Here is an 11,871-nt window from a genome sequence, read left to right on the forward strand (position 1 = left end):
ATCAGGAGAATAAAAGTTTCTTTTATAATTAAGAAAATACTAATCTGCTGTGCCCTGTAGTTAGAGTTTAGGTTTTTTTTTTATTACATCTTTTCCTCAATTACATTCCAATGCTATCCAAAAAGTCCCCCATACCCTCCCCCCTACTTCCCTACCCACCCATTCCCATTTTTTTGGCCCTGGCGTTCCCCTGTACTGGGGCATATAAAGTTTGCATGTCCAATGGGCCTCTCTTTCCAGTGATGGCCGACTAGGCCATCTTTTGATACATATGCAGCTAGAGTCAAGAGCTCCGGGGTACTGGTTAGTTCATAATGTTGTTCCACCCATAGGGTTGCAGATCCCTTCAGCTCCTTCGGTACTTTCTCCAGCTCCTCCATTGGGGACCCTGTGACCCATTCACTAGCTGATTGTGAGCATCCACTTCTGTGTTTGCCAGGCCCCGGCATAGTCTCACAAGAGACAGCTATATCTGGGTCCTTTCAGCAAAATCTTGCTAGTGAATGCAATGGTGTCAGTGTTTGGATGCTGATCATGGGATGGATCTCTGGATATGGCAGTCTCTAGATGGTCCAAACTTTGTCTCTGTAACTCCTTCCATGGGTGTTCTGTTCTCAATTCTAAGGAGGGACATAGTGTCCACACTTCAGTCTTCATTCTTCTTGAGTTTCATGTGTTTAGCAAACTGTAAAACACAGTTATGTTACATAAGTAATTTTGTTTGTTTGTTTGTTTGTTTGTTTTAATCCCAGGTGTGGGTATGTGGGGCTGCTTCAGATAATCCACAGCAGCAGACTGGGTACACCAGCAGGGGCATGATTCCACCAGCTGCAGATCATTTAATTCTGGGGACTCTGGAGAGGGTAAAATGTCAGAACTTAGAAGGACAGGTAGAATCTAAAGAAGAAGGCATGGCTATTTCTCTTTCTGGTTCCTAGTCTCACTGTTGCTGTTGCTGGTAGTTGAGAGAAAGAAGACAAGAAGTTGCAGATATCCTGATGAGAGAAGATTGGGCATGCCCCCAAGGAACTCAACATCCCTCTTCAGCCGGAAGTAGTTTGAAGAGACACACAGTCTTTCCTCTCTAACCTTCTTCCTCTCCTACCTAGTGTGGAGAGGGTTGGAATGGGTTAGGGTGAGTGAGGGTTGGAAGGGAGGTACAGATTAAAGAACCCAAATAAAACAGATAACAAAGTGTGCCTTCAGTACCCACTCTCATAAAGTACACAATAATGAGTGAATGGCTCAAAATAAAACAAGCCCAATAACAATATGTGATTTCAGCAACCAACTTCCTCCAATAGATAATCTGGATGAAAAATAGAGAATTCTCAGAATTAAATGACATCATACATCAAATAGATCTAACAGATGTCTACAGAATATTCCACCCAAATGCCATAGACTATACAGTCTACCCAGGAGCACATGGAAGCTTCCCTACAATAGATCACATCCTGGGACACAAAGAAAGCTTAACAAATACAGAAAAAATTGACATTATCTCATGTTTTCTATCTGAGAAGTAACTCAAGATTCAAATGATTCAGTTAGACTGTGATGAGCTGAGAGATAAAAAGATAGAAATTCCAATTGTTATCATTTCCGTTTGCTTTCAATAGCTATAATAAAACACTGGCAAAAAGAAAGCTGTGGGGAGAAAGAATTTATTTTATCTTACAGGTAAAATGTGGAGGCTGGAACTTAAGCAGAGACCACAGAAGAATGGTGCCTAATGGTTTCTTACACTGGGTTGCTCAGCTAGCTTTCTTATATAGCCCATCTCACCTCTGGAGGGATGGAACTGCCCACAGTGGGAAACTAAAATAATTCCCCACAGACATCCCCACAGATCAGTCTGAGGGAGACAGTTCCTCAGTTGACTCTAGTCCCAGGTGACTCTAGATTGTGTCGTGCTGACAAAAACTAACAAATACAATTAAAAGCAACAACAACAAAGAAAACATTCTAGGAAAGATACATATTTCAAAATGATATGAAGAAAAGAGGAGACAGTCATAAGGAGCAAAATATTTATGAAGACACAGAAAACCTAACAGGAAAAATATAGAGGAGTATTTCAAAGAAAAAAAGTTTACAAGGAATATAAATTATAAAAGTTGAAGACTGACATAAACCAGAAAGTTCTGTCTTGGAGGTCATCTATGATCCATGAGAGAACAGATTCTGTGGTGTAGAAGTCACCATGTCAGGTCACAGCATGCCAATAAAGGGGAGGAAGGCCAAGATGACTAAAACATGAGCTCTGCTCTCTCAAGGAGTGTCTGACTTTTTTAAAGCAGCAAAAATAGTTGGAAGGAAATGATAAGCACTTTTTTTATTTTTTTGTATTGGTTTTAGAGATGTCGAAAACACAAACACATTTTGAAGCTGCCAATAGGAGAAGAGGGGCTAATGGTTCCAAGAAGCATGTCCCATGGCTGAAGGAGGACAAGCTCAAAGAACAGATTGCAGTGTTATTGGTTCATCCCAGAAGACAGGAGAGAAACCAGAAGGAAATGTGGCAGAAAAACAGTTAAAGATCAACTCAAGTTCTGTTTAAAGTGGGAGGTCCTATTGCTCAGGGAAAGGCTTGGGAAGGGGCTGGTATAAGAATATTTGAAGGTCTTTTTCAGGGACTATGGTAGTGGGTGGCCCTCAGTAGGGAAAGAAGCCACCAGGTCTGATTTTGCAGTTGTATCCCTGCAGTAAATGATTGTTTAATATGATCTGATCTATCGCTCACCATTTGTCCATAACTCCAGGTAACTTCCAGCCAGCTTTCACCTTACCAGTATGGATTCTGGACCATCAGAAATCTAGTTAAAAGCTTAAATTACTACCACACTGAACAAATTTCATTATCAAGAAAACAGATGCATTCTTTAGAATTGCATTCTGGGATGATGGAAGACTCTAACAGAAGTTTTGAAAGATATAATTAATAAAGATAAGAACTCTTTTATTTCCAAGTATATAACATTTCTTCAACATCAGAGAAAGAAGATAGTGGTGAGTATGACCCAGTTATATAAATACCAAATAGGGGGATCATCATCACCTTTAAGCAGGTTTTTGTAAACAATCCAGGTCAAAACACTTTCACTCTGAGCTTCTATTTGATGTATAAGAGCATGAGCTCCAGGACTCTCTCAGATCTGTCTGTTTCTCTAGACCCCTTGTAGTGTAAAGATTTCCTTAGCCTAAGTTAATATTGAAATGATTCTAGATGGAGAAAAACATCAGAACTTTCTATTTCTTCTAAGTTTCTACTTGAGGAATGCTAGTGAAAATCAATCCAGAAATTGATGAAAAGAGAATAAGCGTACCTTTCAGGGGAAAAAGATTATCCCACCATTCCCACCCAGCTCTTTGCTGGTTTGAATGTCAGTTCCATTAGGATTATGAAGAAAAATGAGAGTATTGGGAGCCTATTGCAAACTGTGTTTGCACGCACTTGCTTATCCCTTTGAGGCAATATCAGGCTCAGCTCAAAGGAGGCGAGCAACAGAGCATTTTAGAGTTTATGAGGAAAAATCATTCTTTAATTTGTTCAGAATTCAAATGAAAGCTGTGGTTTGAAGCCACCGAAGCAGAATTACAAGTGAAGTTTAGAAGGGATTAATTTCATAAATTTCTCGAGTTTGGTTGATGGAACCATCTGGCAGTTTGAGAGATAACCATTAAAGTCTGGACAAGAAAATTTGTTCCTGCAAGAATATAATGACTGGATATTATAGCAGCAGGAGAATAAAAACTATTCCATAATTTATCATTGAAAGCAAATGCTTGGCCTTAAGTCAGGTGGAGTTTATACTTACTCCAGAAACAAACAAACAAACAAACAAACAAACAAGCTGATATGTAAAGCAAGGCTATAGGGGACACTGGATGTAGCTTCATTTGATCCTTCCAGAAAGTGTTGAATGTCCTGGGGGAGGAAGTGGGCACCCAGAGAAGCTGAGTGAAGTAAGGCACACTACAAAGTATAAGCCATGCTCATAGAATTTAAACTCAGATGTTTATTACTCAAGTACTCAATGCCATCACAGACCATGACCTTCAACAGTCATCTGTACTAACTAGCAGGTAGGCTGAGAATCACTGCAATTAATCACCCAGATGTTTCTGGACAAGTGAGAGCTATCGATTTGCCAAGCATTTTTACAACACCTCTGTTAAATGTGTAGTACATCCCAATTAAGCTTCATTATCATTGCTGTTTTATGGAAAAAGAGAATGTGTTGTACTTCAAAGTCATTTGATTTGCAGACAGAGGCAATATTCTTTACATCTGAAAGCATTCCTGAATCCTCTGAGGTATGAGGAGAAAATAAACCACATACACAAAACATTCAAATGTCTGGCAAAACATGCAAAAATCCAGCTGCTTGAGTTGAAGCTGTGAATGTGAACATGAATTGTTACAGTTAGCAGATCTTTCCCTCCCATCTAAGATCTACTAACATGAAGTGTGTTTAATAGAGAACACTTCTCAAAACAATTTTCTCAGGCCAAAATGCCTAGTACTAAATTTTTGCTCCAGCATATTTAGAAAGAACTGAGAGAATAACAGAACTATTGAATTCTAGAATTTATTCTTTTTATAAACAATGTTTCACCTGCAAAATGGGGGTAATTAATATCTCCTATAAACTCTTTGTAGCACAGATAGGTTATAGGAAGAATCATTAGGGTTATCCTAACTTTCCTATCCATGGTAATTATTTATAATTTAATACTTTACTTAAAAGCCTTAGCCGAAAGCTCTGCGATGGCTTTGGTGAGTTCAGAAACCATAGTGGGTTCTCTGTTACTCTTTAAAATGTTACCTTCCCCCAAGATATCAATCATATCCCAGCACATACATGAACTTTCAGGCAAAACTAGGGGAGATTGATTACTTTAGTAATACAGGATAGAACACATCTATACTTACCTATGTAAACTTATTTTTTCAAAACCTACATTAATAAGGGTTTTCAAATGCTTCAATCCCCCTTTTAGCCCACCATCCAAAGGTAGGGGAGAAAAGATGGTAAATAGAACAAGGGGTTATAGATCTGTTTAGTAGTTCCTTGGGATAATTTCAATCTCTGTTATCAGGATACCAGAAGTCTAGTTCAGTAGTGTCAGGATGGCGAACATGAATCAGCAGCAGTGGCATGATCCAGCAGAAACAGCCAGTCCTCCACTGAACCAGCAGGAGTCATCAGGAGTGAATAGAAACAGCCAGGACACCAACAAAACTTTGCAAGGCTAGCTATATAAGCACGGCATCCCTTGCCTCAGCAAAACACCATGTGAGACTACACCACATGACACAACCAAACCTTTCCACTTCCACTTCATACCTACATTACTCTACCTCTCTGTTCTTACACATCCTCCTTTATACACTCATCTTAGCATCTTACCTTGCCTACACTAATATCTCATCCACAGCAATGTCTGTTTTTGTTTTTTGTTTTTTGTTTTTTTTTTTGCATGCTCTTGTGAGTGACTCAAAATAATGATGCAGTATGCTGTATGGTGTATATGGAACTAAACATAGGGAACTGTAATTGTTTCATTTTCTATTACATTAGTAAAACATTGACCAAGAACAACTTGAGGGAAGAAAGTATTTATTTGCCTTATGAATTATATTCCATTGCTGAGGGAAGCCAAAGCAAGAAGTCAAGACAAGAGCTTGAAGCAGAAACCAACGGGAGCCAGCTTCTCCTGGCTTCTTCAATCACATTATTTTCATTATTTATTTATTTATTATACATTTTAAGTAAAAATAGAATTTCATCACTTTCCGTCTTATCTTTCCACTCTCTAGCATTGCTTTTTTATTTACAGCCCAGGCCTATCTGTCCAAGGATGGCAGTCCCCACAATGGGCTGAACCCTCACACATCAATCAGCATCAAGAAAGTACCCCCCATAGCAACTCCCACAGGCCAGTATGATGGACCCAATTCCTCAATTAGGATTCTCTCTTCACAGCTATAGACAAGCTGACAAAACGTAAATATGACAGAAATCATGCCTTACAGCTAGGGTTGTGCAGGCCTTGTGATTCTACATAAGTCACCAAGGTGGCAAGCAAGCTACAGAGGCTTCTGAGCCATACACCATCCTTCCCCAGTGCCCTCAAGCCATCCACACGGACTTCTCTATGAGTCTACCAGGCTTTACCCACACTCAAAACTCCATGCTGTAATTCCTCAATTTCTTCTCTACACAACACAGACCTTGTACTGGCTAACACAGTTCTGTCATGATTAGTGCTATAGAAGTGAATGATCCTCTATAGAATGGTTCTAATACTCCCTCTGAATTATTTCCACACTGTCTTCCTAAAGTTGCCACCACTTCATAATCCATTCTTCTATCAGATTTTTGAAATCTCCAAACTGCACCTTGAGCTCTAAACACATACTCTTCTCTCCCCCTGCTGTACTGACTACTTGAGCATTCTCAAACTATGTGCAACCCCAAAGAATAGCAATAGTTGTCATTGTCACGGTATATTTGTATCCAGTGAATGTGACATAAAGAGGAACAGAGAGCTAGAGATGGCTACACATAGATGGCCATAACAATTGATCCCAAAATATATGTGTTATTTACATGATGGGCATTGAGTGGAGGCAAGCCAATGGATATCTGGAGAAACATTGAGCTCTGCTGAGGAATAGGTTAAATGGAACTTGAAAGCAATTATTCCCTCATTTTATTTGTAACAAAACTTACAATGTGACCTCTACAGAATCTATGTGAAAATGCTATTCTTGGTTTATGGTTGTTATGGTTTCATCTTTCCAATGAAAGTGTATAAAAAAGAAACAAACATAAGTAGATGTGACAATATATAATGAAAAAAATCACTTATTTTAAACATGCTCATCCAACTGCTAGAAGGCCTGATGTTTGCTCTTTCTTTATGCAGAATGAAGCAATACTATCAAGGTTTGCCTCTAAAGGTAACTCAATTTTTAATATATGTTTCTTTTACATGGTTCTCATTTTTGTTTTCAAAGTTACCTACAGAAATTTTGGTAACTTGTCTTATTCAGTGCTGAGAGCACAGGAGCATTGCCCCATCATATTACCTGTGGTGTCTAATCTTGTAATTGATCCTCATAGCTATCACGACTGGAGACTTAGAACCACGTAATCAAGCTGCAAATAATCCCCGCCCACCCAGGGGTTAAGAGCTGCTTACCTCGTAAGTGGATTTCTAATTAAATGGCCCAGTGTTTCTGGGTAATACCTTTTCATCAGATTTCCAAACATTTTAACACATTATATCCCGAAAGTTATAATCTTCCCATCAGATAGGTAGCCAGATAAGAAATCACCACACTCTACAATTACAATTCAGTAATTTTGAAGTTTTTATATTGGCTTCTCTTCCTATTTCCATCTCCATATTCCTTTATGCTCATACGTGTTTACAACACAAATCTATTTCTGTGTAATGCCTTTCTCTGCCCCACTACAAAACTGCATGTGAGTGAATAATCCCTGTGTGTGATGGGGATCATTGTAAGATGGACCAAAGCTGAACACATTCATGCTAAGTCTGGCATATGCAAAAAGAAAGCAGCTCCTTATTGTTTAAAAGAAAAAATAAATCACTTCTAGAGTGTAATTCACTTTATAACATCTTAATAAAACTGAAAAACATATTTCTGAACCTGTTACAGGGTAAAATTGAGGATTCTGCTTTGTTTGTTCCTTATTTACCCATAGATATCATAAAGCTCTCACTTATCACTGCATCTTGCTGCACCTAAAATAAGTAAAAAAAAAAAAAAAAAAACTAATATATTATAAAACTATGTGATATTTAAACCCTTGGGCTGGTATTTCTCTGCCTAGGAGAAGATGGGTAACACATTGGGAAAGTGTAAAATACCACCATTGTGGACCTTCATAACTCTGATGTTATGCTGCTAAACAAGGTGTGAGTGAATTTCCAGTGTAAAATGTAGACTTGGGATCTATGCTTTGTATAAAACATAATCAAGTTTCATTATTTCTGTGAGTCACAGCATTTTAATCTTTTCTAATTAGATGTAATTACTATTGTTACTCACAGCAGGATAGCATAAAAGCATTTAAAAATGAGGCCCTACATACATATAAGAAACCACAAAAAGAGAAAATGTATGCATTAATAATACATAATGCAGGTTTTACCCTTAAGGGGGCTCTTAGCTATACTTGAGGGAGGCTGTGACTAAATGCAATATGTTATTTTTCTTTTTACAATATTCTTTTACAGTAACTAGAACAAGGGCCAAGGCCAGAAATACTTTCCATGTAGCAAGCAGGATTTTCATGTGAGAGTTTGTGCATTTTAATGAACACAATTTAGCTGAAAAGAATACATTGCCTTTCACATGTTACAATGAATAAATGTACCTTCTGACCAATCACTCATCATCCATTTCCCTTTATCTTGTGGTCAGCAGAGATCAGATCATCTAATAGGAAATTCTTAGGATCAAAATGGCATTGTTTTGTTTGCAATTTGACAACAGATAAAAACAAGAGCCATTATAGAAACAAAAGTGGGTTGATTTAGTAAATATTAAACCAACACACACACAAAAAAAAAAAAGAAACAAAAGTGAACACAAAACATTCTACTTATTTATAGGTATAAATTATAATGACAAATAGCATATTATAAAATCTTCAGTGAGCATTTTTTCTATGTAGTTTTGGAAAACCCATTGTTACATAAAATTAAGTTCAAACTGCATAGACTGAACGGGTTTTTTGAGGTCGTATCATCTAAGTCATTTTGGAAAAAGAATCTGCTTTAGAAGCGAATTACCTACTTAAGTTGACCGTGCTGAGCAGATCAACTGACTAAGTGTTCCTTTTGTTTCCTATTCAGCTCACTCTGTGCAACAAATAGCAACAGCAAAAAGTCAGGAAAGCGAAATATAGTTTTACTACTAAAATTATTAAGATCGACTTTTTAAAGCTGAATTATATGCCAGTTCAATCTTTAAGACATGAAATTGGAAAATTTCAAATATACTTAAAAATTCTAATTTATTATACAGCACAGGGGAATGCTCTAAATTTCCATTTTCAAGTTATGGCTGCCAAACTCAGATAAACTCTGGACAGGCAACAGAGATGAGTCAGATTACCGGAGTTTTCCTAATTGGCAGTTCATAACTTCCAGCTGCTCTCAGCAAAACCTAACACCCATTGAAATGTTGACATTTTTCTGCCTCATTAAAATCTCCTACAATATTCTGTGTGAATATATTGTTCAATTAGCCATTATTTCTGAAGATATACCAGGAGGTGATAAATAATTAGAGCATCGAATATAATTCCCCATGTCAAAGCCAACAAATTGGCACTATAGCCATCTGTATGTGTAGAAAGTAATGGACTTGATATCTTGGTAGGCAGGTACCCTTTACACAATAATATGCTTTATACCTTGAAATGTAATTGTATTGCTTTAAGTTTCCAGTGAACTCATTTTGAATATTTGAGTACATTTTCATAATTACAAGTACATTTTAAGAATGTTTCATAATGAAATAGAAAAAATCATCATAAAATACCCCCTTGTTGAAATCTAGTCTGTTAGATACAGTTTGCTGTAATTGGGCAAAAGTTTTACAAAGAAAATATACAACTAGACCTTTGATAAGAAATAGTTCCTTCCATTCTGCAGAGAATGAGCTCAGACCTGTGGATTTCAGCTATATGAAGTCACTGTATATACAGACTTTCACCAAAAATATGTCTCCCTATGAAGTTATTTCTATATTTGGAGGTTATGCCACAAATTTAAACTGAGTCTCCAAACAAGAAATGAGAATGCTATTCATATACTCACAACTTGTTTTTCTGCATTAAAAACAAATATTTAGTCATGTGTCAAAATTTTTAATAAAGTCAACATAAATTGCATTTTGCACAGAAGTGCCTGTTTTTCGTTGCCATAAACCCCCAGTTCAACATGTGGCACATACAATACAACGGCGAAATATATTCAAATTATTTGGGGTTTGTATATGGTACTATTGTGTTTTTACTGATGAGTAAAAGCTTTCTGTTTCTATAATGTCACAGAACAAACAGCACCATAATGAGCTCCACATTTCCGAGTGTTTGAGGCCATCATAGATGTTCCCTACAGCCATAGACATGCACACAACTCACTCCCATCTGCATGCTTCTATAACAACAATATCCAGTGTCATTTTCAAGCTCTCATGCAATTTGTTTCTTCTACAATTTTACCAGGTTCTTGGGAGTTTATAATACAGCCCTCCGTGTGAGGATTATTGTAGAATTCTGAAGACTCTGCAAACATGGGCATAATTAACAACAACAGAAAAGACATTATTAAGTTCCTCTGTAACTTCATTTAACTAAAATGTCAAATGATCTGTTCAGGGATGTCTAATCTTTTTTTCAGTAGCAATTTTAAATAAGGTGTAAAGTTTTTGTTTATTTTTGAGATTGGATTTTAGTTACATTTGCCTCTTTTCCTCCCTCCAAGCCCTCCCATATTCCTCTCCTGATCTTTTGACATTGTGACTTGACATCTTGATTTACAAATGTGTTAGGCCATTTTCTTAGCTATTCTGTAATACATGCAGCCTATGAGCTGCAGTTTGAACATGCATGCAAGTGGGTACCTGAGACCTTATATTCCTCAAAACTGTATAAAACAGTGTAATTGGCATGAAAAATATAAATTTTGCTCAGGTTATATAAAAATTAATCCTTTCCAAACTGAAAAATATTTATCCTTACTCTAGCTTAAGATCAATTAGCATATCATAGTTTCCTATGCTTATATTTAGAAGGGTACTTTTATTTGCTTACTTATTTCAATGTTTATGTATTTGGGTGTGTGTGTGTCTGTCTGTGTGTGTGTGTGTGTGTGTGTGTGTGTGTGTTGTAAATGTGTGCTCATGCCACAGCATGCATGAGGAAGTCATTTCTCTCCCATTATCATGCAGGTTCCAGTAATTCAAGTCATATAATAGGCAGCATGTGCCTTTACCCATTAATCCATCTTGTATGCCCTGAGATGTCTTCAAATAAGGTTGATTTTTATACCCAATCTTCATGATTTCTGGTCTCAAGTCAACTTGTGTGAGGATTTTTGCATATATATATATATATATATATACATAATTATATTTTAAATTAAAAATGTGAAATTAATCAGACACATAAATAAAACATTAGATGAGGAACATTATTGACATAATGTCAAAATTTCCTAACAAGGCATTCCATGTGATTTATTTCTGCTATTAAGCAATGCATGACAGTAGTACAAAACAGGATTAAAAAAGTGTCAGGCTCTGGGGCTGGAACAGGGGCCCAGTAAGTACACAGTGCACATAGTGAGCAAGTACCAGGACATGACCTTTAATCCAAAAGTCTATAGATAAGGTTGGATGTGACTGTTCATGCCTGTGTTATGAGAAGAGAGACAGGAAAGTCACTTAGTCACCAGCTTGCTTCAGGTACATCAAGAAGCACTGTGTGAAGGAAAAAAAGGTAGAGAATGGTAGATTGGGACACCTAAAATTGTCCCCATGCTTTTGGATATATATGCCTGTGCACATTGTATCAGGAATCCAAAAGGCAGAAATTCTGAGCAATCCTTGTAAGAAAGCTCTCTCACCAGATGTCCTAGGCTACAAGCCTTGGCACTACAACCCAACACGGAGGCCAGTCTGCTTTTTATGCTTTGGAATGAGGTAACCATATCATGGGAGACCCTATACATTCTATAAATGTCTCATTTGGCGCTATAAAATTTATGTTATAGATTCACTAGGGTAAATTGATATATGTATATATATATATATAT

The sequence above is a fragment of the Mus caroli genome, chromosome 18 (assembly GCF_900094665.2).
Source record: "Mus caroli chromosome 18, CAROLI_EIJ_v1.1, whole genome shotgun sequence".
Lineage (NCBI taxonomy): Eukaryota > Metazoa > Chordata > Mammalia > Rodentia > Muridae > Mus > Mus caroli.